The 27,632-nt window shown below is 44.2% G+C and overlaps 1 protein-coding gene across 1 annotated transcript in view; it reads left to right on the top strand.

Moving 5' to 3' along the window:
* The first annotated feature begins 10,402 nt into the window (after positions 1 to 10,402).
* The window catches only part of mgat5 (alpha-1,6-mannosylglycoprotein 6-beta-N-acetylglucosaminyltransferase), a 149,350-nt gene continuing 132,120 nt past the window's right edge, over positions 10,403 to 27,632 (top strand). Inside the window, 1 exon segment of the mRNA XM_042080918.1 lies at positions 10,403 to 10,591. The gene's annotated coding sequence lies outside the window, so the exon portion shown is untranslated.

The raw sequence follows: 27,632 nt of genomic DNA, 5'->3' as shown, positions 1-27,632 counted from the left end.
TCTCTCTCCCTCTCTGACGCATCAGAAGGGGAGAGTGGGAGAGAGACGCAAAAAGAAACGCAAAAAGAAAAATGAAAGTACATTTGAATATACTGCATATAAATTACGTTACTTTTGTCTTTCCCCTTGTTTATGGCAGGAAGTCATATATTGTGCAGCATGGACAATTAATTAAAGCCTCTCCTCACTGCATGCTAGCAAGAACTCAGGAAGTACTTTATCAAACTCTCTCTCTCTCTCTTTCTCTCTCTCTCTCTTTGTGTGTGTGTGTGTGTGAACCTCTTCTATTTTTTTCCATCAGTCTAATGTTCTCTCACACTGGCCAGAAACAGAGGAAACGATGGATCTCTGATCAACTGCGTTGACAACTGTTCCCAAATGTTTGCCAACTGTGACCACTGTGCTCATGTGAGATGCTAAAAAAGGGAATTAAGAAATAAAAAGAAAGATGAAGAGTAATGTATGAAGAAACAGTGGAAAAAGCCAAGCTGAGAAAATCTAAAACCAAAGAAAAAATCACTGAAAAAAAGAACATTACAAGGTAAACAATGACTATAACATCATACATTATGTGTTATATCGCCTCATATGTGACCTTGTGACCTCATTGTCCCTAAGTGACTTTAGCCTTAACTTTTAACCTCTAAGTCATCAATAAAAAAAAAAAGAATGCTTCCCTGACAGAAACTGTGCTATATTCTCTCTCATAAGCACGTAGGCCTATCAGATAGTGAGTGACGTATTTCAAATAGATCTTGGCTCTTATCTGGCCTCTTATCGGGATCCAAGAGTGCTGGGGACGTTCAAACCGAACGCGTCCCGTCGCTCCTCAAGCCTGGAGGGGTTATGGTGTAGACCACTTGAAAGTAGTGGGGATGAACATCCCAATCCCTCGAGGGCGTCTGCCCTAATTCCTGTCAGCCTCTGCCTTCAGCGCAGTGTTATCATTCAACACCAGCAGGCCCTTCTCTCCCGCTCCAGACCCAACCCCCCCCCCCCCAATCCTCCTCACCACCACTCTCTGCTCGAGAAGGAGCTAGCGGATTGGGGGATTCTCTCCAAGCCTCCTCCATATTCTAGGCATGGATTCACTTTCACACACACACACACACACACACACACACACACACACAACACACACACACATTGTAAGGCATTGTTCAGTTTTAAGGGAGCATTTCGCTGAAGGGTGGCGTGGGCAGATGATGATCCTGGAGACAGTGGCTTTGGATGGTCAAACCAGGCGTTCAAGCAGGTAATGTTTACTCGTTCCGTTTGCACAAAGTGCCAGGTGTCTGTAGAGTTGTGTTGGTTGTAAGACAGCAGTAAGGGGAGACTGTATTGTAATGGTGAGAGAATTGAACGGCATGCTCACAACCATGTTGGTGCATTGTAATTTCACGAATATAGAACGCATCGTGAAATAAACCTCGTGGCAATGTGTTTTGCAAAAGAAAAAACTAAATCATGCATTGACCACAATTAAACAGCAATTTATTTAAACTTCACTGTATCACATAATGTCAACATATTAAGTAAAATTCTGTGTCAATCAACTGAACTAATTTTTACAGGAACCTGCTAGTGTTGGGTTTATGGAAATTATCAATCACTCTTGGCTCAACATTGCAGTGGGCAGTTAGAAGTAGATACAATCTAAACAGCAATAAGCAATTTATTGAAATGCAAAAACTCCAGGGTAGTCACTTATACACATGCATTGCACAATAAGGGAAAACACTCACATCAACAAGAGGATCAGCACAGGTCATTACAATGACAGAGATGTAAATTTACAGAAACGCAACATGCATCTGTTACATCACAACATGGCAAACATTTACATCATAACATTTACACATTCATTTAGCCAACGCTTTTATCCAAAGAAATAACATAACAGTATAGGAATAACATTAAAGCTACATTGCAGAGGAGATCTTAGATAATAATAAATACTGCTACAATAAATGCTAGTACCAGAGTTTGATAGTGCAGAGTTTTAAGCACTAGTCAAAGTGTAGTCAAAAGGAGATAGTGGTAGAATAAGAGGAGGAAGAAGGAAGTAGAGGAAGGGAAGAAGGGGAGTGTGTGGTAAATGTTTGGCAAGTGCATGTAGGTATGTTGGATTGTTAGATATATTAGCAGAGACTTTCTAATGAGGAGACACAGCACTCAAAAAATCCTTCATAGAAATGCATGGGGTTAGTTTATAACGGCAATATCTACACATATCCTGCCCCTCCTCGGCAAAAAAGTTGACGTGAATATATATATACATATATAATCATGTGGTGTGTTGTGAATACATCGTGCCAATCATGTGTTGTGATCTCACCGCTGGAGAAAAGTTGGTGTTGTGAAGCTTTGCGCACGTGCATGTCTGTTGAAATAGATGCCCGAAGTGCCAGATAAGTGCCCAAAAAGCGTTACGGCCGCCGAGTTGAGGGACTTGGCTAAAAGGACTTTGGTATTAGGAGCGGAGGGGCTCTCAAAAGGGTTGGGTCTTCAAGAGCTTCTTGATTCGATACTGTGCATCAACTTTGCTTTGTCTGTCATTTGCTGTCTCCATGTCACGACTTTCTAATAAAGGTCATGCGACCCCTTTTGTCACAAGTTAAGGGTATTCTGCCTGAGGCAGCAATATTCTGACAGGGAATAGGCTATGGTAAGAAAATGCTGAAGGATGTACATGTATTGTATTGACCAATTATCTTACTTACTTGGAGTAGCCACATGACTTGCGTATGGAATATTGATCACATGCTATGTCCAAGAAGTGTATTGTTGTATTTCTGCATGTATGAGGAGTTTTGGAAAAGAACATTGTACTCATGTGATTTGTATTACCATAATGTATCTAATGTGTATCAGACGGGGCAGTAACACTTTACTTGCAGTATTGACATAAGAGTGACATGACACTGTCATGACACATGGACCCTAACCCTAACCCTAATCCTAATCTCTAACCCTAACCCTAACCCTAATCCTAACCCTAACTTGTTATGACAAAAACCGAATGACACTTAATGACAGAAGCGTTATGTTATAAACATTTATGACTTGTTTATGACACGTTCATGTCATGTCACTCTTATGTCGATCCTGTCAAGTAAAGTGTAACCAACAATGGGGCCTTACCCTAGAGAACTTTGAGTAGTGTTATTGGAACGTGCTGTTGCTAGTGACCTGCTCCAGGTATCGTGAATAAACCTGCAGTGATTTTCTCACACCTGAGTGTACCTGGAGATTTTTGACCACAAATGTCTGGATTGCCACGTGTGTAGTAGGGGCAGCAGTGCCAAACGACGTTCGTTCATGGCCCGGGGTTAACATAAGCCTTTATAAGTGGGAACAGACCCTGCAATCACTTTGTAAGCAAGCATTTGTGACTTTGATACAGGTGGCAAAGGGTAGCCAGTGGAGCTCAATGAACAGCGGGGTAACGTGCCCTTTTTGATTGGTTGAAAACCTGATGCACCATTGCATTCTGGGCCATCTGTTTCAACACACAAGCCAAGAGGCCCATAAGGAGGCAGTTGCATTTGTTGAGCGAGAGATATCATGGTCTGTACCAAGAGCTGGGTGGCGTATTGGGTTAGGTATGGCCTGATTTTTCTTATTAAATAGTATGAAGCGGCACGACTGGGTGTCGGGAGATGAGGCTACATGGTCAGAGAAGGTCAGCTTGATACCCAAGTTTCTCGCAACGTTAGTAGGAGCAAGAGTTAAGGAGTCACTTTTTCTGTTTATGCTGTTGTGTATGGTTGTTTGACTGGAATAACTAGCTGGGTCTTAGAGAAGTTTATCTGGAGGTAATATTCCTTCACCCGTGTGGATATGTCAGAGAGACAATCTGAGATCCGTGGCGAAACTGTGGGGTCGTCAAGCAGGAATGACAGGTAGAGTTGGGTATCATCTCCGTAGCAGTGATATGAGAAGCCATGCGAGCAGATAATTGGGCCCAGCGAGGTTGGTGTACATTGCAAAGAGAAGAGGCTCCAGCATAAAGCCTCGAGGCACCCGTGTGGCAAGGCAGTGATATGCAGATGTTTGTTCTAGCCATTGAATTGAATCCTTGAATGATCGCTCACTGAGGTAGGATTCAAACCGGCAGTGCGCTTTCTCTGTGAGGCTCAGGTTTGAGAGTATAGATAGGATGCAGTGGTTGACTGTGTCAAAAGGAGCTGAAGGAGGCAAATCTTGAAGGTCACAGACAACCTTCCTTGAAGGTCACAGGCAATAGAACTGTTTCGGTTGAGAGGCTACCTTTAAAGCAGGATTGATTAAGATCGAAGAGGCCATTCCGTGAGAGGAACTTTTGAAGGTCTTAGAGAGGAATGGGAGGAGTAACATGAGCTGATAATTCTCCACTTGAGTGGGAGCAAGAGAAGGTTGTTTTTTTTAGCAGTGGTGTTACCCAAGCCATTTTTCAGTGGTGGGATCTACCAGAAGCCAGTAAGCATTAATCCCATGTGTGATTGCAGGTGTGATGGTAGGAGGTTGGTCGGGATGGGGTCCAGGCATGTAGTAGGATGGCAACATGTTAGGAGATTCGACACCTCGCTCTCAGTGAGAGGGCTGAATGAAAGGCATGATGCATCATTCACCTTGGAAGAGGATATGCAGTAGGACTGATGCTTGTTATGCCCTAAGCCAGGGGAGACAGAGAGGGACACGTAGTGGAACTGCTACATGTTGGAGGGCTGATAGCCCTTAATTGATTGGGGGAGACAGGTTGTGACTGTGCAGTTCAGAGAATTTACTACTGATAGCCACTAACTTTCAACATTTTTCACTTTTTGTCAGTGAAAAAAGAAGCACAGATGTCAGCTCAGACCTTACCAACCTTCAGGTGTCCAATAAATCAGAATTAAATCATGCTTTAATAAGAAAGAAGAATTAAGGAATCCATTCCTGTAGATATGCTGCCCTCCGAGATTAACCTCAGGGCTGCAGATATTGTGCAAAATTTATGTATAAACTGTGATTTATATACAGGAAATGACAGTACCACTAGCACAGGGCTAGGAGCCAAGAAATCCCTTTTGAATATGTGGAAGAAGTTTGTGTGGCATGTATTTGTACTGCTTAATTTCACTGTGTGAGTGAGTGTGTGTGTGTGATTTCTTGTTACGAAAGAGAAAGAGAATGTGTTTTTCCCTTTAGCGTTGCCCAGCCCAATGGCAGGCGCAGATTTAAAACCCCAGCACTCGGGCCGCTATTTCCTCTGTGATGATCGAGACACATTGTCACATGCAGCACCATGATATTTTCCTCCATTTCACTATGATCTTTTTTTATATGCTCTTCAAAGCAACTCCGCTCCCAAACTGCTGACAGAAGAGATGGGGAACACTTCTGAAGTGGGTTATGAACCTCTCTGCTGAGGCGCACTGGCTGACAGCACACAGAGAGCTTTAGCATTGGGCTTTATCATAAAGAATAGGTCTTATTGGAAATGGTTAGCTTTAGCAAATATCCCCATTTATTTTTTTTATTTATTTTAATGCAAGAGCTTTTACACTCAGCTACACAATGGCAAATGGGATACAATGGGCTTTAAACAAACACTAATTGTTTAATTGTACTTCAACAGACAATGATGGAACTATAATGTTTACTTCAGCCTTTTTAATTTGATATAATAAACAACCAAACATAAACAGTCAAACTCAGGCCATACAGTCATTGTTTTCAAAAGCCATTAGACACTGGCTTCTAATGTAACTATTAACACTACAATAGTTGTGGTGTTAATTAATCTACCATGTTCCATTTTAGCTACTTCATGTGAAAATCAAACACTAGCCGTCAAGGCACAACCCATATATTGTTGCTCTTCATGATCGGTTCCTTGCTAATGAAGCGATTGTTTTACTTAAGGCAGGCGCAAAAAAAAGGGCACCCTTGATTTCCTATGATGCCGACACTGGCATTAATCCCGTAATTACTATGGGCGTTTGCTGATGTGCGATGCATGGCCACCCTTTGAAGAAGATGCCTTGTGTATATAAACTGCAGGGAAATAATTAAAAACCGCTGCGATAAGAGAGGATGTGTGTGGGTCTGTGTCTGTGTCTGATTCACTGCTTTAGATGGTAGGAAATCGATAATTGGTGCTGTTGTAAAGCTGTGCAGTGATCCAGGGAAAATCTGAAAAAAGGTGCGGTCATCTTTAAGCTGCTGTCTTACAAGCAGACCACTCTTTGAAACCTTATTACATGTACCTGTTGCCATTTCATGCATGTAAAAGCAGCCTGACCAGAGAAACATCACATCTGATGGGAAAGACCCTTACAGGATCATTTCATTTGCTAATTGGTTAGATTCAAGCAAAGTGACATGTTGTGATCACAGCAACCTGTTTAATCATGTCATCACCTTGAGTGAGGGGCATTACCAATGTGTCATTTTGTGTAAAAACACTCTCACAACATAGGTTGGTAGGCTACTGGCAATCATGGTTTAGTGGAGGTGTGAGTGTGTGTGTGTGTGTGTGTGTGTGTGTGTGGGATGCTGTTTTGACCTGTATACTGTGGCCAATTGCTACTACAACCCCAAAACAGAAAAAGTTGGGACAATATGTAAAATGCAAATAAAAACAGAATGTGATAATATACGTAAACCCATATTTAGCAGCAAAAAGGATATAGGCAACATATAAAATGCTGAAAATGAAAATTATGTAAATTGTTATATTGATATGTTAATTTTGAATTTGATGCCAGTAACATGTTTAAAAAAAAGTTGGGAGGGGAGCATGTTTACCACTGTGCTGCTTCACCTCTTCATTTAACAAAATTCTGTAAATGTAAATGGAACTGAGGAGACCAGTTGCTAGAGTTTTGAGAATAAAATGTTGTCTCATTACTCCCCGATATAGGATTTCAGGTGCTCAACAGTATGGGGTATTCTTAGTCATGTTTTTCATTCCATTATGCAGGCCATTTTAGCACCTGGACTCACCTTCTAAGGAGAAATACTGTTTAAAGATGTGCAGAATTCATTTTGCCATTGTTTTCCTGAAATATTCAAGGTCTTCCCTGGAAAAGACATGGATGGCAGTATATGTTGCTCAAAACCTGTGTCAATCAGAATTGATTGTACCAAATGTGCAAGATGCCTATGCTCTAGGCACTAATGCTCCTCCACACTGCCATAGATGTTGGGTTTTGAACTGAGCACTAAAACAAGTTGGATAGTTTGGATACTTGGATAGGCCCTCTCCTCTTAAGCCCAGATGAGTCCATGTTTTCCATAAAGAATGGCAATTTTTGATTGGTCTAACCACAGGTCCTTTTTCCATGTTACCTCAGTCCATTTAAAACACGCTTAGGCCCAGATAAGACGGTGGTATTTTCTGTATCATGTCTCAATACAATTTTGGCTGCAGTTTTTGAATTGAGTATGAAACTGTGCACATAGACAATGGTAATCAGAGGTTTTACTGAGCCCATACAATGACAGGTCTGGAAACAGGTCTGGTGTTGATGCAGTGCTGTGAGGTCCAAAAGACCACGGCCATCCAATTTGTTTTTCAGCTCTTCCCCTTGTTCAGCTCTTCCCCTTGTTTCTCTGGATTCTCTAAATGTTTTTATATGATGAACTCCCCACATACTTCACAATTTCATCTTAAGAAACATTGTTTCATCATTTGTGCACACAGGTTTACACAGAGTGATGAATACACTTACATCTTTACTTCTAAGAGACCCTGCCTCTCTGGGATGGTCTTTTTCATACCCGATCATGTTGCCAGTTAATTAGTTGTGAAATATTCCTCCTTTTGTTTTCTTTATCATTACACAACTTTTCCAGCATTTTATTACCCCCGTCCCAACTTTTTTTGAAACATGTTGCTGGTATCAAATTCAAAATTAACATATTTCCATAATTAGTCCAATTTATCATTTTCATTTGATATGTTGCCTGCATTCTTTTTGCAACTAAACCACTGGTAGATCTCATTCACCAACTTGAGTGTGGCACTTGATATTTAAACTGAGTGCTCATGTTACAGTAAAATATATTCATGGCAGTTTTGGCCTTCCTGTTTAGGGTGCCACCTGGTGGTGCATTGCACATCTGAACACAAAGTTCTAGCAGTGAGAGTTTGCCAAAATGAAGGTGTCAGTTATTCCCTCTCGCCAGGGGCGGAGTGGGGCACTAAAATCCACCGGGAAAATTCTGACGGCACCGCCCCCCCCCCCTCCCCCAACACGCACACACATCAATAGCACAAACAAAATATATAGTGCTAATGCAATGAATACAACAAGCCAATCAACCACAAACCAGGCACTTTCAATAAATGAATAAATGTGTAAGGAACTAGATATGCAGCAGTGCGGTATAAAAACAGCTTTGTGGGTGGATGGAAATTTCAACCATCATGCAGGACATATCTGGGTATCATAGCACTCCAATAGTTGCCTGTATAAATTTAAAAAAGGCCTAGCCTACAGACAATGTCAACCTAATAACACAGGTAATTAAATAATTGAAAAAACAGGCACTTTGAATAGTTTTGTACGAGAACGATTAAAGTAAGCCTATATAGGCTTATATAGACAATTCCAACGGGTTCAACAAACCATTTATCAGACTGAGTAGCTCACTAATTAGTCATTAGGCTAGGCCTAGGCTACATATCAACATAAGGCTAGCTTGTGCTAGTTTCAATAACGTCAATGCTTTAGCTCCTAACCTTTCTCTCTGCCTTCCATCCTATATGTAAAACAGCAAGCAACCACGCAAATCCGTCGACTGTCAAAACTCCTGTAGCTTTCCTCGAACTTGATCGTTTGTAGAGTCATGCCATTAGACGAGGGGCCGCTCATTTATCCCCCTACATTTCTGTAAATAGACTTGACCTGCAATCGGTTCATTGGATAAACCAGAAACACATTCCCCATTCCCAGGAGGCTTTGCTTCATTCTAGTTTAGGCTTACGTTAATTTAAGTACAAACAAACAAATTAAATTGTCATTTTTTATTTGTGATGAACGTTCTGTAACACCTAAATAAGACAAAAATGAATTAAGATAAATAAAAAAAAAACTAAGGCTAGCCTACACAAAAATCAGCATGGGAAAGATGAGTGTGCAGAGTAACCATGAATGACATATAAACAGTGAACAAGTGGTATAAATATTGGTTGGACTTCTGAATTGTAGAAGAGTCTTGACCAAGCTTTAAGAGAGCTAGGACTTTGTTTCTTGCTACCACAGACATAGAATGCCAGACCCACTGCAAGTATACACACACACATCTTGGTTTGTTTTCTGCTGTTCAAGTATTGGTTCTATACTTAAAACCCACTCTGTTGAGCATTTTACACCCCCATTTGCACCATTTTGTCTTTGCACCATTTTATCTGGTATTTTTAGCACTCGAGGACACGGTCATATGCTATGTCAGGAGAAAATGTACAAAAGTGGTTGTAAAGTTGTTTGCCTCAAGTTTGAATCTTTAAAGTATAGCCAAAACACTTTGGTGAAAACCATTTTGAGGGTTTCATTGACATCCGTTTTATGCTAATACCTACTCTTTAAACGTTCAACGGATCTCTACTGCCAGAAATTACTTCTATACACGGAAAGTTTTAAAGTTCATGCATTTTAAAAGAATCATAAGGAAACTCTTTTTTCCCGTGGAGTTCGGAGTTTATTCTGAACCTACATAAATACAAAAGGCATTTAGTGTTGGCTTTCCCCCACTCTCATCATTTCCTTGTGAGAAGAACTTACCACAAACCTTTTAGAACACCCAAGAGGCATATGAAAGTCTGTCAATGTGAGCGGCGCTACCCCGTTCACCCTGTAGATGGCACTCCAACAAAAGCGTTGTGTGCTGTCCCCATACAGGTAGAATCAAAGGCATATTTTTTTGTGGCTTAGGCTATTGAAAATATGACTTTAAGTTTATGTTATTTATTAAACCCAATTAGACCTAATGTATAAAACATTATACATTAGTGTCTATCTCTAACAATAAATGACCATCGCCTACCTCGTTCAATATGTAGGCCTACAAGTTAGGCTACATCAAACAAAAATAAGAAAATAAGAGGATGTTTGTTGCAAATACACTGGCGAAGTGAAATAAACATTTGAACGCTGTGAAGTGCAAAAATGGGCTGACTAATAGCCTACATTTCCCTATCCTATTATCTCATGAAGACATGCTCGGAATATTCAAAATGACTAGCTTGCTTATTAAATTCTTATGTCAGTAGAATTTTTGCTAATTGCCAGTATTATTGTTGTTGCCCTGACAGTGGTAGTGGTGTTTCAGCTGACTGAGCTTTTGAATGTTAATCATTACAACGCCCCCAAACCACACACAAGGTGTCAGTTCACCAAATAAGTTATTCGTTTGTTATTAGAGTGGGACACATTCAGACACTCCCTTAGCGAGCTGCCGTCTCGATGGTTGGTCGCTGAATGTGGTTAGAAGAAAGCGCAGCTACTAGCTAGACAAGCTACGAGTCCCATTCAGCGCAGTTCGTTCTCATCCTGTTCAGCGCTACTTCAACGCTCAGAGACTTCCACGCGTTCAGGGCTAACACTTATCGTGTAAAAAGGTAAGGAACAATAAGATATGTTTTTTCGTGTTGTGGTTGATTTGACAGGTGTAACGTTAGAGAAGGGGACGCAGCTCTCTGCGGTCCACTGCGGTTATTTCCAGTCCATGTTTAATGTCTCGAGGAAAGAAAACACAGGTTAACGTTAGCTAACGTTATCATGGACGTTTCAGGCAAAGCCCATTTCTACCGTTAATGTCATTCATGAAACTCTTGTCTTTTCCAAAGAAACAATACAAGGACATTTGTACAGTAACAAGAAACAGCCTTTGAAGCAGTAGTAACGTTAGAGGTGAATTTGCAAGTGGAAAATAAACGGCCAACTGCAACGGGTCCAGTGCAATTTTGACTGGCCATTCACATACGTAAACATACACATTCTCTCACACTGTATCCCCCACTTGATCATAACATTTTGGCATATTCGTGTCTTCTATTTTTAACCAACCTGGAAGAGGTAACGTTAGCTAGCCGTCTTGCTAGCCTGCTATCCAGTGAGGCACAGAACAGATAGACCTTAAGTTCAAGATCACTGGCGAGGCAGTTGTTTTGGAAAGGTGAGCACTTGAAAAGGCTGCTACTGGTCTACTAACGGTAGCCAGTCAAGCTAGCTCGATTGATTAACATTAGGCATATTTGATCATATTAGCCGGTGTGATCTAGCTACCTACAGTTAGCTGTAATAGGAAGCATATTAGCACCTTCTAGCATGATGCTTTGACAGGACACAACAATGCTTCTGTGCATGTCGCTGATTGGATTAAGACGTGATGTCTTCCTGAATTATTAATGATATTTTGGACTAAATCGACTATGCCTCTTGCTGTTCTGGAAATTAATCTTTTATAAGTAATACACATTAGATATTTTGATTGGTAGAATGATATTGTTGCAATAACCCCTAGCTAAACATCGAAATAAGTGATATTAGTATTTGTCTTGTGTTTGTTGATTGAACGTGAGTATAAACATTATATTTTATTAATAACAAAGATGAATTGTTTTAAAGTCTTGTTTGATGGTATGCATCGACTAGCAGTTTCAGATTGAAATTCTGTTTGTAAAGAGCTGTAAAGAAAGAGGTGAGGCGACTGAGATGCTCATGTATACGTACACACTAACGTAATAGGAAATAAAAGCCATTTTCCACAGCAACGAAAAAAATCCCCTGTGAAGGGCTTGTGCTGTGCAATTTTATAACCGATGTGTGCTCAGGCTGCTGGCTGTTTTTTTGTGTGTGAGTGGTGAGTGATGTCACACTTTGTGTATGCAAGTTAGTTTAAAAACTGGTGGATTTAGTGGTTTTCATTATAATAGAGAGATAGATATGTTTACATTTCCAACTGCTATAGACCTGACGAAGGATGAAACATTTACTAGAATAACATGCAGTTACACCCTCTTTTTTCAAATCAGCAATAGCCTAGTGAAGTCATCATTTGCAGAGTCTCACACAAGCTCATGGATTTTCTTTGCAGTAGATGTAAAGGTGGTAGTTTGCTAACCTGACTCTCGCCAGATGAATTTAGTTTGCTAGGTGATGGGCTTTCTTGTACTTTCGTGCCGGTCTTCTCTCTTCCGCTCCTGACATATCATCACCTCGCTTCTCTTCTCTCCCCTCTCCTCTCTTTTCCTCTCCTTTCCTCCTTCCTCTCCTATCTTCTCCTCTCATCTCTCTTCTCCTCCTGTCCTCCTATCCTTTTTTCTTCTCCTTCTCTCCTCTCTTCTCTCCTTCCTCTCCTCTCCTCTCCTCTCATCTCTCCTCCTCCTATCAATTTTCTTCTCTCCTCTCTTCTCTCCTTTCCTTTTGCCTGCCCTCCGCTCTCCTCTCTTCTCCTCCTATAGGGAGGGCAGCTGTGAGAGGGTAGGGAGGATGGGCAAGTTGTTTTTAAAATATGACGGTGTGTGCTGAATTTTGGTTTTGTTTGAGGCTGTAACACTTGTCGATGGTTTTATTTTGTAGTATTTAAATACCCAGTATTGTTTTAACAAAGGTGTGTTAAGCCTCTCCTCTCCTCTCCTCTCTTCTCCTCTCCTCTCCTCTCCTCTCTTCTCCTTCTCTACTATGTGTTCCTCTATTTTTTCCATCTCCTCCTCTTTTGCCTTTTCTCCGCTCTGTTCATTCCTCTCCTACCTCCTCTCTCGTCTCCTCACCTCTCCTCTCCTCCCTCCTCTCTCCCTCCTGCTGCGATCCCGTGGTGCTAAGTGCCCGTGCTGAGGCAAGGGTCTCTGTGGGGGTTATAAATCTACAGGTAAAGAGCCCAGTGGAGACGGCTGCTCAGGGGTCTGCATCACTGGTCAGCAGCGTCAATGTCGTTAGGTGATGGAGGAGATGATTGAGAGCCCTGTGTGGGCCGACTGATGGATGTCCTTCAGAGCACACAACATGCGTCTATAAGCCTCTCACTGTAGTGGGGGCTTTCATGGGGGGGCGGGGGGGGCGGGGGGCGGTCAGTGTCTGTGTGTGTGTCTGTGTATCTCTGTCTCTGTCTGTGTCTGTGTTTGTGTAGGGGGGGACTGGCTATTTCAGAGGCTTATGTGGGGACAGTGGCTATAAAGTCCTCAGCTGTGGAAGAAGATTAGCTTGTCTGGCGGAATCTTGTACATTTAAATGGGGATGTTAATTAATGTACACTGTCCCTTTTGAATAAACATAAGCATAACATTAAACATAAACACCAACATGCATAAAGTCCTCGGCTGTTGATCTCCTCTTGGTACTGAGACAGAGTTGCACTGTTGCTTAGTAACCTGCCCTTTCCTTGGCCCTAATGCTGTCTGAGGTGCTGCCCACTTGCCGTTGGGCTCTATGTCTGTCTCAGCCTATGTGACGCTGACCGCGGGCTTTGCTTCAGACGCTCATCAAAAGCTCCCTATCCTGTGCAGAATGTCACACAACTCGCTGACATTTGATAATGAGATGAAATCTACATCTGAGGGCCACAGGTTCCCTCATGAGCTGTAATTTCTGACTCAAGAAAGCGCCTCAGTTCTCCTGTTCTCTGAGCAGGAAAATGATTCTTGTCTGGTTCGTACAGTGTCATACTCGTGTAGGTCACAGCAGCTGTAGCATCCCCTTCTTTACACTTTTGACTGTGTCAATCCACTGCAATAATTGTTAGGTAAATTTATTGTGTATAAATTTGCCTTTCAAAACATAAATTTGCCTTTCAAAACATTTAACAGTGTGTCTATGAAGGATGACCAAGCACTATGGCGTGTGTGTGAAAGGAAGCAGGAAAAGCATTTTCAGTTTCACCAAAATGGCTCCTAGCATGAAAGCCCCTTTTTTTGCTCCTGTCTGGCCGTCTGATCTAAAGTTAGCGGGTGACATCGCTGTGCCTGAGCATGTGTACTGACTCTGAGCCTCACTGCCTCTCAGTGATTGCTTCTCTATCGCCACCACAGAGTTCCACCTGGGGAGTTTGGCTCCTCTTTATAGATCCATGCTATCTGTCTGCAAGCCTGTAGGGTGGCTCGCCAAAGTCACTGGGACCCGGGACCCTGAGTGTGATTGATTGATTGATTTGGCCTGCGCCAGACCGTCGTGTCACTGAATCCATGTGAAAATCGAACCCTTCCCTAGGATGAAGAGGCTAGGCTCGGCTCTGCTTTCCAGCTTAGGATGTGGACGGGAGATCGAAACCACACGTGTAGTTCCCCCCCCCCCCAAACACACACACACACACACACACACACACACACACACACACACACACACACACACACACACACACACACACCCCCTCTGCTCAGGAGAGTAGGAACGAATTGATCGAGGAAATTAGTGTAGTGACCCCCGCAGTCTCATCTTGGGCTTGTTGTGAGCTGTGTCCGTGTGAGGTTGCATGTCCGTGGGAGGTTTATTTGCGTCTGAGTGAGGTTATGTGTCGGTGTCTAATGTGAAACAAGAGTTTGGAATGCTGGAGCTGCGCTGCGGAGGGTTTTTGGCTATTAGTGCGATAAGTCGTGAATGGACGCCATGTTGATTATAGATAATTGCCTCTTAATGAAAAGGCTGGCTGCATAACCCACCTCTAGCTGTGTGCACAGAGGGGGAGATTTACATCTGGCTGAAGGTGGAATCATTTTGGGGGCGATGGCTCTTTCCAAGAAAACGGTGAGCAGCACGCTGCTGCACTTTATCATCACCTGCGGTGGACTGTTTCTGGCTCTAGTGCTTTCTGCTGATTGGGCTACACCATCAGACACAGTTGGGCCCTCTTGATCATACTGTTTTCCAACCCCATACAGAGACGTTTGCTGACAGACATGGGCAGAGTCACGGGTAACGGGGTCCTGGCGCTGATAAGAAAGCCATAAATAGAGCTGCTTGCTTGTCTCTGGTGTTGTTGCTCTTTGTCCGCTAGGGATGAGCAATATATTATCGTTATAGCCATTATGTTCCTTTCCACGATAAGCATTTAAGCATTTAGCAATTCACGTGTAAAATGAGTGAGGGAATGCGGAGTTCAACACGTGTGAGGGAATGCGGAGTTCGAACTGCAGATGAGGAGGAAAAGTTCATTACATAACTTTCTGGATCAAGTTTTACTTTTTGTGTGTTTGCACAGTTCCTAAGACTGTATGCTGACAAGACTTGTGGCTTAGGAAAAAAACAGAACTATTTTCATATTGTCATTTAGCCTATATCGTTAACGCCAAAAATACCATGAAATGTCGTGTTCTAGTTTTAAGTCTATATCGCCTATCCCTACTTCCTGACCTGCGTCTGCATTTGCTTTTGCGCGTCTGTGTTTATATCTGTGTCTGTATCCGCACTGCCAGCCTGCTTTGATAGCAGCCCACCCCCGCCTCCACCTCCTCATCTGGGCATTATCAGGCCCCTGCCTGGTGCAGCATGGCCCAGCTTGAGTTGCTCTTCTTGGCTGGTGTTTGGTGTCTGGCCTGGGCACTGGGTGGGCAGGGGAGGTGGGCAAGGGTGGTGGTGAGAGAGAGAGAGAGGCGGCTGGCCAGTGTTTTTCCGCTCGGGGCGTTCTGGCACCACGTAGACTAGGCTCCCCCCAACCCCCCTCCTCCCGACACCCTTTCCTCGCAGGCCCCCGAAGCTGGCGAGGTGACCTTCTCAGGATGGTATCTGCCTGGCAGCTGGGTGGTCAGTCACATGGAGCAGTGGCATCCCTGTCCTCTGCAGAGGAGGATTCTGGGTAGTGAAGATTCAAGATATTTTTTACGTGTGTGTGGATTCTGGGTAGGGAAGATTCAAGATGCCGTTTACGTGTGGTTGTGTGTGTGTGTGTGTGTGTGTGTGTGCACATGTGTGTTTTGTGTGTGTGTGCGTGTGTGTTTGTGGGGGTAATCTTATGCTGGCACCTTCTAAGAGAGCCTACTGCTACAGATTGTAGTTGCTTAGGTTAAAATGGTCAGTTAGTCTGCATTAGTTCATCTTTCTCCCTCCAGTGAAACATTTGCAGTTAATACTGTACCCTGTTTGTTTTCTTCTGGGAAATCTGTGTTTCTCTCAGTAATCTGTAGCACACAGCCTTGCCACACTGGGGAAAAAAAACAACACTTTTTCATCTTGCTGCCTTTTGATGTGCGTTTATGTTATTGTTAATTTTTTTCCGAGTCTTTTTTTTGTATCTGGGACGTGATCATGCGGGAACAGATGTTCCACAAGCGGCATGGGCAGCATGTAGAAATCCCCTCTTCCCCCTGAGCGATCATTGCAAACCTTTCTCATATAGAGACTCTGTCCACATCTCAGTTGGAACCACAGCCAGTGCCATATGCCCGAGCCCCTTCCGCATGCCATACATCCACTGTGGCTGCACCGTACGGCTGTGGCAGTTGTTGCAGCCCTGAACTGTGAAGTAGTTCATTAATCACTTCCTCTCGGGAATGTTTCTCTTATAGCTCTTCATTACTGTCCGTTCAACTTGGCCAGGGTTAACTTGATTAGTGGCCTTGACAACACATGAAAAGTCCTTTGATCTTCAGAGTGCTGGTGATGTGTGTCATCGTTTGACTTTTGAGTTTAGGAGATTTTATTTGTTATTATTTATTTATTTTTCTTTCAAGTCCTCAGGAATGTGTTAACTAGCTTTCAATCTTGTGCAGATTTCTGTTTCTCTACTTCTCTCTTTCTCCTGCTGTCTTAGTTTCTCTCCCTCTCTCTCTTCCTCTCTCTCTCTCCTTTCCTCTCCCTCCCTCTCTCTCTCTCCCACTCTCCATGGTTGTTTATGGCTATCTGTGATGAATTACAGTCTGCTCTGTTTTGAATAGTAGTGTTAGTTTCACTGCGACCTAGGCCTTCTATATAGGCCTATACAGTAGCAGCTGTTGGGCTCAGAGTGCATCAAGTCCAGTCTGATTCTGGCCAGTACTGAGCCACATATGAACTGGATCTGGGCCACATCTGGATCCGATTCCGCATTTCAGCTTTTCCAGTAGAGCAGCGGTGAGATCTGTGCTTCTGGAAAGCTTGCAGGGGTCAACTACGCCTATGTGCTACGTCTGTGTGCTACGTCTGCCACGTCTATGTACTACGTCTGTGACTACGTCTATGTGCTACCTCTCAGGACGGGAGACCACAAAGATGCTTACACACACACACACACACACACAGACAGGCAGACCTTGTTCTGACGTACTCTTACTTTTTACCGGCAGTGAGCTCTGTGAGTGAAGCCCTATGCGTGAGGCTGTATGCTGTTGGTTTTGAAAAGGAAATGTGGTGTTGGGCTTTTGTCTCAGGGCGTTGTGTGGCTTGAACTAACACGAACGGCTTGACGCGCTCAGGTCTCCCAACTGAGACCCACGAGAATTTGAACAATAGTGAGCTTTTGCCCCCGCCACCCTGCCTTTCTCAGTGCCATAATCCTCTTAACTAGCCGGCTCTGTACTCTGTGATGGGTACGATAATTACAAGGCCTGAGAGAATACACGCACACACACACACACAGCAAGGTGATTAGAGGACTGTCCGATTTCTGCCAAGCTGTCTGTCAGTTGAGAGGAATGAGAACTAATGAGTTGACTGCAACAGACAGACAGACAGGATTGAAGAGGCATTCCGTACTATAATACCTCCATGACAGGTGCTGCTCTATCAGCTCTCCAAAAACTATTTGCATTACTGAAAGTAGCTCACAGTTGATACTTGAGGCATGCTATGCATTGGATTGGTGCCATCATGTTGTGAAAGCCAGTGTCTCTAGTCAGGCTTTAGTTTCTCGACTCACTGCATGACGTGCACTTGTCCAGGAGTTGTTTCAGTGTTTCCCATACAATGACTTATTTGTGGCGGCCCACCACAATATCAACATTGACCACCAAACAATGATTTTCCAGGTTGTACTAAATTGTGCTTAAATCTGGTTAGCATCATAACCACACTGCGCTAATTTGTAAAAAACTGTTGCATTCAAGTTCATTCTGCAAACCTACCACCACAAATAGAATTCAATTATGTGGGAAACAGTGTGTTGATATTGCGAGGAGGCAGTTTTTCACTCTCTCTCTGACTCCGCATGCTGTCCTTTGTGTGTGTGTGTGTGTGTGTGGGATTGAGACGTCCTCACATAACCTGCCTCAGCACTGGAGAGCTTCACTTTTGTTTGTTTGTTTGTGCAACTCCTACAAAGGCGGTATGTGAGATCATTTCCTGTAAGGCTGCGAACAAGACTAGCTTTATCGGGGGCTACCATCTCAGCTGAGGTGGTGCAAAAATATCTCACTTGTAGCCTTAGAAGACTTAACGCCCTGTGTTGCCTTTGTTGTTCTTCGCTCCTCGTTCCTTTCTTTTGGTCTCCAGTCGTCGTCGTCATCATCATCATCATCATTATCGTCGTCGTCGTCAGAATCCAGTCAATGCCAGGCAGCCTAGAGCCAGACTAAGCCACTGGTTGGTCACACCCAGTTCTGCCCAGTTAAAGCGATGGTTCGGAGTAATATCACCAACGAGATGCGCGTTTAGAAGAGTTTCAATTGCACGGGAGGGAGGCCGAGGAAGTAGCGAGCTAGATTTCTGTTTTGTTTAAACGTCAACAGAAGTGACAGAAGTTACCCAGCATTGCTTAGAGCGCCTTTAAAGAATGCATCAACAGTAATTTAGCTCTTATTTAGCTATAGTTAGCCTATATCTCTTATTTAGCTATAGGCTAACTGGTGTAACCCACTTCCAGTTAATTATGCGTAGCTAGGCTAACATTGTCAGATTAGCACACACAGAGAAGAGAAAGGGTATGTATCCTCTCATCTAACTGGGAAGATGGCAAATAAGCTGACCAAATAGAAAAATGTGTGTAGTGTGGAGTTTCAGGGTCTACTAGTTGTCCATGACTTTCTGCTTCTCTAAGCCCTGTAAGAAGTATGCTACACACAAGGTGATTTGCGATAGAGTTGCGATAGAACTAACTTGTGCGTGCGTGCGTGTGTGCATGCGTGTGTGCTCACAGAGCCTCTCTGGTCCCCTCTCCTGGGAGAGACTCTGAATAATTTATTGGAGGAGGAGGTGATGGCGAGACGATGCTGGAGCCCGTGAAAAGACCGCAGAGGGCAGAGTCACCAACAGTCACCTCCAGCTCTCACACACACCAGTGCATCATTACCACACTAGAGGGGCATGTGGATGTTAGAACTGAGGTTGTGATTTGGGGCTGTAATAATTAACTTATTAATCGATTAGTTGTCCACTGATAAATGAATCAACAACTATTATGCTAATCGGTTAATCCGATTGAGTAGCCTAATTTTGAAGGGAAAAAAAACCCCTTGAAATTCTGGGTTCATATATCCAAGTACAAACATACCAATATTAGAAATAGACTAAACAGAATGGAACAGAATAATGAAAATAACCATAAACTCATACTAATCACTCTAAAAATTCATTGGCTAGATACACATGATTCCTCAGGTGCTTTTGTGTGTGCTTGCAGCAGTCTTGTGCCCTGAGACATTGGGCAATATCAGACATGGGTGTGCTACCCTGCGGTCCATGGAAGGACATGATGATAAAGTGCATCTGTCTGTCAGTTTGCCACCACTCCCTCCACTGTTCTGCTGTATCTGCTTGATGACACATGCCACTTGTGTCTGACATACTTTCTATGGTAAGGAGAAAACTCCTTTAACAACTTTTTAAAACTATGTAAACTGTGGCCTGTCTGCGTGTGCATGCTCTGTAGCCTCGAGCTTGGCATCTGATCGCAGCCGGCACCAGAAACGTGTGTGTGTGTGTGTGTGTGTGTGTGTGTGTGTGCACAGAGAGATGCACTGAGCAGGATACAGATGAGCTTTCTCCTTCACTGCCTCTGCTCCTGCCAGTTAGCCAGGGACCTGTTACCTCACCAGGCATGATGTTCTATTAACACATCATGCTTATTATTTCCAGGCAGCCACCCTACACACACACAAACAAGGCTTAAATTTCACTGCGGGATTGCGGGTATTGCGCATAATTTGTTCAAGTCCCGCAACTCTAGCCATCATAATGCGAGAAATTCCCGCATACACTTTTACAGCCTGTCTGATGACGTTAATATAGCCAATCATTAAGTGGCGTGAATGCGGTGCTATTGACCGGACTGATCAACTACCGAGTTGAATTGAACATAGCCTCATGCAGACGCACACACACACAGAGAGAGAGAGAGAGAGAGAGAGAGAGAACCACTTTGCGCTTACGCAAATAGGCTACGCTACCATGGCAAACTTTTACATCTGGAAAGAGCTCCTTGGTAACTATCCTGCTAGCTCAGGTCACGTCAACACTTGATCCCAGAAAGATTGTCTTCGACATGTTAGTTTTTTGAACATTTATTGTATCTAATGACATAGAAAACATAATGATTTGCATACACATACCGCACTATGCACAACTTTTATTCACTAGCGACTATAGCCTAAAACCGTCAGGTTGAAGGGGGGCTAATTACTCCATAAAATTACTCTCACGTATTTTCTTAAAGTGACAGGCACTCAATTACACCTACTCATCAGCAATGTGCACTCAATTGGACCTACACACCACATTAAAGATATGCCTAAGTGTTATAGGTTAAACGTCAATATGAGGCATTCAAATGACTAAATATGTTTAGCTACTAGTAATTACTAGTAAAATGCTATACTTTAAAAAAATGCATTATTAAATAAATACACTCTATATGAATTCAAAAATATATGATAGAAACATATCACATAAGCTATCATTTTCAGTGTGTGTTTGTGTGTGTGGAGAGAGTCAAGCAGAATCTAGGATGTCCACTGTTGTGAATGATCCCACTACAGTATATATTACTGATGACGTCAGGGTGGTGGGGGCCCCAAAATCAAACACTTTTTTAAAAAAAGTATCGAAGTATTGAAATCGCAATTCTTGACTTGGTATCAGAATCGACCCCCCCCCTCCCCCCCAAATTGTGTAAATCCCCCCTACATGAATAACCTAAGGGGGGAATTCCCCCCCATTTTGAAAAATGAATTTTAAGCCCTGCATAACACAACACAATTGTTCCTGTGCGGAGGGTGTGTGCGTGTGTGCATGCGCCCCCCAGCCCTTTGTGAATGATGGGTACGTCAGAGACCAAATCCGTTGGAATGTAACAGTCTGCCAGATTTCATTACAATCAATACACCCACATTGATTCTTTTTTTAACCTTTTGCAAAGCCAATGCAGGAGAAGCGATTCTTATTGGCTTCTTATTGGCAACCAACATCCAAGATTCGACAAGCCTTCATCTTTGTGTTGAGCTTCGGTGATCACCAAGCATTCATCTCTGTGTTGAGCAGTGATGCACATGCTCATAACTGAAGCTGGAGGAAATCTCCTGCCAGGTAGCTTGTGGATGTATTGATGACTGTCAGGTTGGCAGGGTGATAAGTTATTTAGGCACTCGGGTGGCGATTCATTTTGTAGTCGATTACACTGCTGATTGTTTTCTCGATTAGGCGAGTTGTTTGTTTGAGTGATAGAAGAAGCCCAACATTATGTCTTCAAAACATTGTTTTGTCCACATGCCTGGGTTGGGGATGGACTGTGGCTGAGGAGGAGGGGAGAGCGCCGATAAGCGCAAGGAGGAAGAGAGGCTCTCACAGAACATTATTCCAGTCCACTTGGATGTGGCCTATTTCTGAGCGGGTAACGCAGCGGAATTAATGAGGAGATCTTGAGCCAGGCTCTCCTTATGTAGTCAACCTACCCGCCTTACAGAGTGACCCCCCCCCCCCCCCCCCCACACACACACACACACACACTCTCTCTCTCTCTCTCTCTCTCACTCACACACACACACACACACACCTCCCCCCCCCCGTGCTGTCGTTACCTCAGCTATTTTAAGCCAAGGAGTGAGGGAAAGGGTGGGGGAGGGGATGGGCACTTAAAATAGCTGAGGTAACGACAGGCACGGGCGTGGGGGGAGGTGCTGTGTGTGAGTCGTGTGTGTGTGAGTGAGAGAGAGCAGGAGAGGAGTGAGGTGTGTGTTGTGTGTGTGGGCGGTGGGGTGGGGGGGGGGGGGTGATGGGAGTGGGGGTCGGATAGTTTTACTCACTAAGATTGATGACATGCTGTTAAGATATGAGCCCGTATCGAGCGCCACGTTGGAGCGTATTGGCTACAGCGCTGGGCAGGATGCTCTCTGGGACGGGGGGCGTACGTGAGCGGCTGCAACCTCACTGGGACGTCTCAGCTCAAATGAACACTGCAGTGTGAGGGAACTGCGTGTGCGTGCGTGTGTGTGTTTGTCTGCTTATGTGTGTATGATTTACAGAGATGCATTCTCATGCATTCAAATGTCAAACCCTACTGGTTTAAGATTTGTATAAAAGAGCACACAATGATCTTTCCTGCAGATTTTTGAAGTAAGGAGCAATACCTCTATCTCCTTTCTCCCTCTCTCCTCTCTCTTCCTCTCTCTTCCTCTCTCTCCTCTCTCTTCCTCTCTCTTCCTCTCTCTTCCTCTCTCTTCCACTGTCCCTCTCTCCTGTCTCATTGCATTTACCTCAAAGGACACACTGTGTCCAGGTCACCTGGCCTCTTGTGCTGAACAGTCAGGCATAATAGTGTTGTTCCAGTCATTAAAACTCCCTTCTGCTCTGCTCTCCTCTTCTCTCTTCTCTGCTTCTCAACTCCTCTCTCTCTCTCTCCTCTCCCCTCCACTCCATTCCTCTCCTCTCAACCTCTCCCCATTTTCCTTTCTCTTCTGTTCTCTCTCCTCCTCTCCACTCTCCTCCTCCTCTCCCCTCCTCCTCTTCTCCTCTCCCCCCCCCTCTCTTCCCCCTCCTCTCTCCTTCCCCTCTCTTCCCTCTCCTCTCTTCCCTCTCCTCCTCCTCCCTCTCCTCCTCCTCTCTGCCCTCTCCTTCCCCTCTCTTCCTTCCCCTCTCTTCCCTCTCCTTCTCCTCTCCACTCCCCTCTCCCCTCTCCTCCTCCTCTCTCCTTCCCCTCTCTTCCCCCTCCTCTCTCCTTCTCCTCTCCACTCCCCTCTCCCCTCTCCTCCTCCTCTCTCCTTCCCCTCTCTTCCTCCTCCTCTCTTCCCTCTCCTCCTCCTCTCTCCTCCTCCTCTCTCCTTCTCCTCTCCACTCTCATCTCCCCATCCTCCTCCTCTCCTTCTACCCTCTCAGTAGCGGCGTCTGCTTAAACAGGGCAGCGGGCTCTGCTCCAAACCCCAAGTACTCTGTCAACACCCGCTTTCATGAGGCAGTGTTAAAAAGGGAACCGGCCTGCGCAGAACCGGCCGCCAGAGGAACCAGACTCCCCGTTCTCCACCTCTTATTGTTATTCTAGGAGCCTCGCACAGTTCCGCAGCACCTGCCAACGGGCCTGGCTTAGCTTCTCTCCTTTTTTTGTTTTTTTGTGTCATTATTATTATTTTTATCTGCTGGTGGGGGAAAGTGGAGTGAAAATGTTTTGATGTTAGGTAACCTGAGTGGCGCTGGGATAGTGTGTGTGTCTGTGTGTGTGTGTGTGTGTCTGTGTGTGCCAGCCTAGCCTGGGCGGCTGATCTGAAAGTGTGATGTGGAAAGACCTGGAATAGCACTGCACCTCTTATCAGCAGAGTGAGCAGTGAAAGCTAGCCACTCGACACCACACACACACACAAACACACACACACACACACAAACACACACACACACACACACACACACACATAATATGATCTGTCTTTCTTTTCTCTCTTTAGCACTGTCTCTCTCTTTTCTGTCCCTCTCTTTTACTTCCTTCTACTCAACTTTATCTGCCTTAATCCCTCCACTTATCTTCTTTTTCTTCCCCTCTTTCCCTCTCCTTTTCTCCCTCTCTCCTCTCTCTCTCCTCTCCTTTTCTCCCTCTCTCTCCTTTTCTCCCTCTCTCCTCTCTCTCTTCTCTCCTTTTCTCCCTCTCTCTCCCTCTCTCTCTTTCTTTCTCTCTCTGCTCTCCCTCCATCCTTCTCTAGCTGCCCCATGAGAGGTAAGCTGTGCTCAGCATTACTGCAGAACGATAGCAGCACTGTAGTTGTTGTTAGGACCCTGAGGCTTTCCCCATAGGGGAAAATATACACATCTGCAGAAATTATCATCAAAGTGTGTGTGTGTGTGTGTGTGTGCTCATGTACTGTGTGTGTGTGTGTGTTAATGTATGTGTGCTTATTTGAGTGTGTGTGTATGTACTCATGTATGTGTGCTTATTTGAGTGTGTGTGTGTGTGTGTGTGTCTGTGTGTTCTTGTATATGTGCTTGTGTGTGTGTGTGTGTGTGTGTGTGTGTGTGTGTGTGTGTGTGTGGAGTGTATGTTTGTGTCTTTAGTGTGGAATACATTCCTTACCCAACCTTAAACTTGCAAAATGCTGCAGTTGGCTATTAGATTCCTTCACCTTTCAGAGTGCATTAGGAACAGTGTGTTGAACAAGATGCAGTTCGGTGGTCAGGTGCAGAAACAGTAAGTCTGTGTGTGTGTGTGTGTGTGTGTGTGTGTCTGTGAGACCACTAGAGCAATTGCAGCTCCAGCAGTCGTGGTTGATGCTCTCATCCTGTTGCTGATGTTGTGGTGGCCTGCCTGCAGGAGTTTCCCTCATTCAAGCCAAACTGCTGCATTAACCTTCTCAATCTTTTATGAATGTGCTGTAATATGTTTCTTGAAATTCATACAATACCTACAACCAATCCCTGATAAAATACAGATATTTGGTAAAAAGTGTGTGTGTGTGTGTGTGGGCGTGCGTGCGAGCGTGTGTGTGTGTGTGTGTGCGTGTGTGTGTGCGTGTGTGTGTGTACAATTTTATCATTTTCACTTTGTGGTGTTCATGGAGTCAGCCCAAATTACCTTCTCTTTTAAGCGGTTTCAGCTTGGTCCTACATTGGTCTTGGTTCCTACATTTACACCAACCAGGCCACATAAAAAGCATGATGCAAGACGTGATGCTGAACCACTCGCGGTCTGTTGTCTGTGAAGCCATGCGGCTGTGCTGCTCAGTCTGAATGCTAACAGTGGGGAAACGGCCCTTTAAAGCAGCTGTGTGTGTGTGTGTGTGTGTGTGTGTGTGTGTGCGTGTGTGTGTGTGTGTGTGTGTGTGTGTGTGTGTGTGTGTGCGCCCTTTTAAAGCGTCTTTGAGTTGTGCTTTTGAAGCCTGAGAGAAGAGAGGCAATAGAGAGGATTTAATTGATTTGTGCGATGGGACGAGATTCATTTATCTTCCTGGTTCACTCTGCCAGAGATGAGAACGACCTGAACCTCTGAAGCTGTCTGCCCTCATGTCTCCTCTCCCCTTCTTTCCTCTCCTCTCCTCTCCTCTCCTCTTCTCCTCTTCTCCCCTTCTCCCCTTCTCTCCTCTTTTCTCCTTTCCAGTCCTCTCCTCTCCTCTCCTCTCCTCTCCTTGTTTCACCTCTTCTCCTCTCCTCTCCTCTTGTCACCTTGTCTTCTCCTCTCATCTCCTCTCAGCTCTGTCTGCTGTTTCCTGTCTCCTCTCTTCTCCTTGTTTTACCTTTTCTCCTCTCCTCTCCTCTCCTCTCTAACCCTTCTAATCATAAAGTAACAGTGATGCTGTCCCCACTGTTCCCAGTCGTCTCTTCTTCCCTGTGTCACTCTCTCTCTGTGACCACTTGAGTTAAGCGCTAAACAGAAGGGTGTGTCAGGAGGATGAATGCCATGCGCTTTATTAGCACGGCTGTGCTAATTTGGTATTGGCCGTCTCAGGCTACCTTGTGTGCTTATTATGTGGCCCAGTCGGTGAATAGCACTGTGAATGGCACGTTAGCATGCTCCTTCACCCGTAACTTTTATTTATTTGTTTATATTTGTTTCCCCTTCACCCATAACTGGCACTGTGGTTTTGACACTGGATGACGTCAGGTAATCCGGCGTGGGCTGAGTTTAACACGGATTCATCGCACACATCGCTCATCGGTTTGTGTTGCATGATGGGATCAGACCACTTCCTCTTCCCTCGTCTGACGTTCAGTTCATCACTCAGCATTGTGTTCACAACCTGCAAGACAAGCTCTCTCTCTATCTCTATCTCTCTCTCTCTCTCTCTCTCTCTCTCTCTCTCTCTCTCTCTCTCTGCCTCTCCCTCGGCACGCTATGGTGTGCGAGCCAGACCTGCTCCACATGTGCTACTTAACTGTAACAGGAGAGAGGGGATATTGAGGAGGCTGATGAGGGGATATGTGGAGAGAGAGAGAAGAAGAAGAGTAGAGAAGGCGATAAAAGAGCAAGATCGTGTGTGTTTAGAGGAGGCAATGACTTGAAAATTTGTTCAAATTCTGCAAGCTGCAGAATTCCTCTTGAGTGTGTCATGCTGGGGACTTTATGATTAACCATGTGCTCTTGGCAGAGGTGAACAGCTGTAACCTTTATTTAGTGGGTGATGATGAGTGCTAGCCAGGTATAAATGGCAGTGCAGTGTAAATATAAATGTTATTGAGGGTGTTATCACCATTAAAGTTGTTTTTTTGTAAGGCAATGTTTATTGAGTTTGGAACAAAGAGAAGTATAACAAAGCATTTGTCTTAAGTATGCAAAATCTGAATGGAACAGTCTGTTTGGCAAAACACAACACTCCATCCACTGAGAGGTGTTTCTATTCTACTACTTTTAAATAGTAGCCTGATGTCGTCATACTCAAATTCTAGTCAAAATATGAGTCTGATACTGCTCCAAGCTTAACTCGTGTCACACTGTTGGCCAACAGCAACATCCATCTTTGTTTTCAAGTATCAGGGAATTCAAGCCAAACCGTTGCAACTCTGCCATCAATTATTATGTTAAACCCGCCTAACGACTCTACACGATTTGATTGGCCTGATAGAAGTTTAATTTTTCGAGCTCACAAGCCAACGGAGAGTTGCTAGACTAGCCCTGGAAGCAAATGTAATTTGCTGCCGCTAGGGTGCGTCTAGATTTCTAGGCTACCCGAACCATCCTTCTTCTCCACAATTGCCTTAACATTGTTTTCTGGTTGTTTTTTTAAAGTTATTGCACTGTCAATATCTTCTACAACAGACGTGATGGCGAAATGTACATGTTCTAGCAACAGCATTTTTGTTAGAGAGAACCGGGATGAATTAAACACTGTAATTAAACAGAATTTACAAAGATATCGTACCACACTGAAAGCTAATATTTTGTCACTAGCAACCTACATCTGTCCTGTCAAACACAGTTGCATTTTCAGCTCTGAACAAAACCGTTCAGGAGTTCTCCTGGTCCGAACCGCTCTGGTTCAGGCATAATTCTAGTTTCTCCATAACGGAACAAGTCCAGACCGAACTTCCCGACCTCAAATGTTGTGGGGTGGGCTAAGTTCGGCTGGCATCCAGGCTGTGTAAATGGGGAATTGTAAACGCAAATAATACTTCCCTGTTTGCAGTTGACGTAGGTCGCCTCATAAATGAGGTAGGTAGTCAATTACATTATTCTATTAGAGATAGCCTGTTATTAAAGTGCATTAATCCGCAGCTGCAATGTATTATTAATACAAATGCAATTATGAGGCTGTCGGCAAGCCTTTGGCCCACCACAGCGTGTGTCTTCTAACCTGACTCTCACCAGATGAATTTCGTTCCGCTTAGCTCCGCCTACCTTCACTCACATCCATC

This window comes from Alosa sapidissima, chromosome 23 (genome assembly GCF_018492685.1).
Source record: "Alosa sapidissima isolate fAloSap1 chromosome 23, fAloSap1.pri, whole genome shotgun sequence".
Classification (NCBI taxonomy): Eukaryota; Metazoa; Chordata; class Actinopteri; order Clupeiformes; family Clupeidae; genus Alosa; species Alosa sapidissima.
The sequence above is the reverse complement of the archived record's forward strand: the minus strand, read 5'-3'. Positions and strand labels throughout refer to the sequence as shown.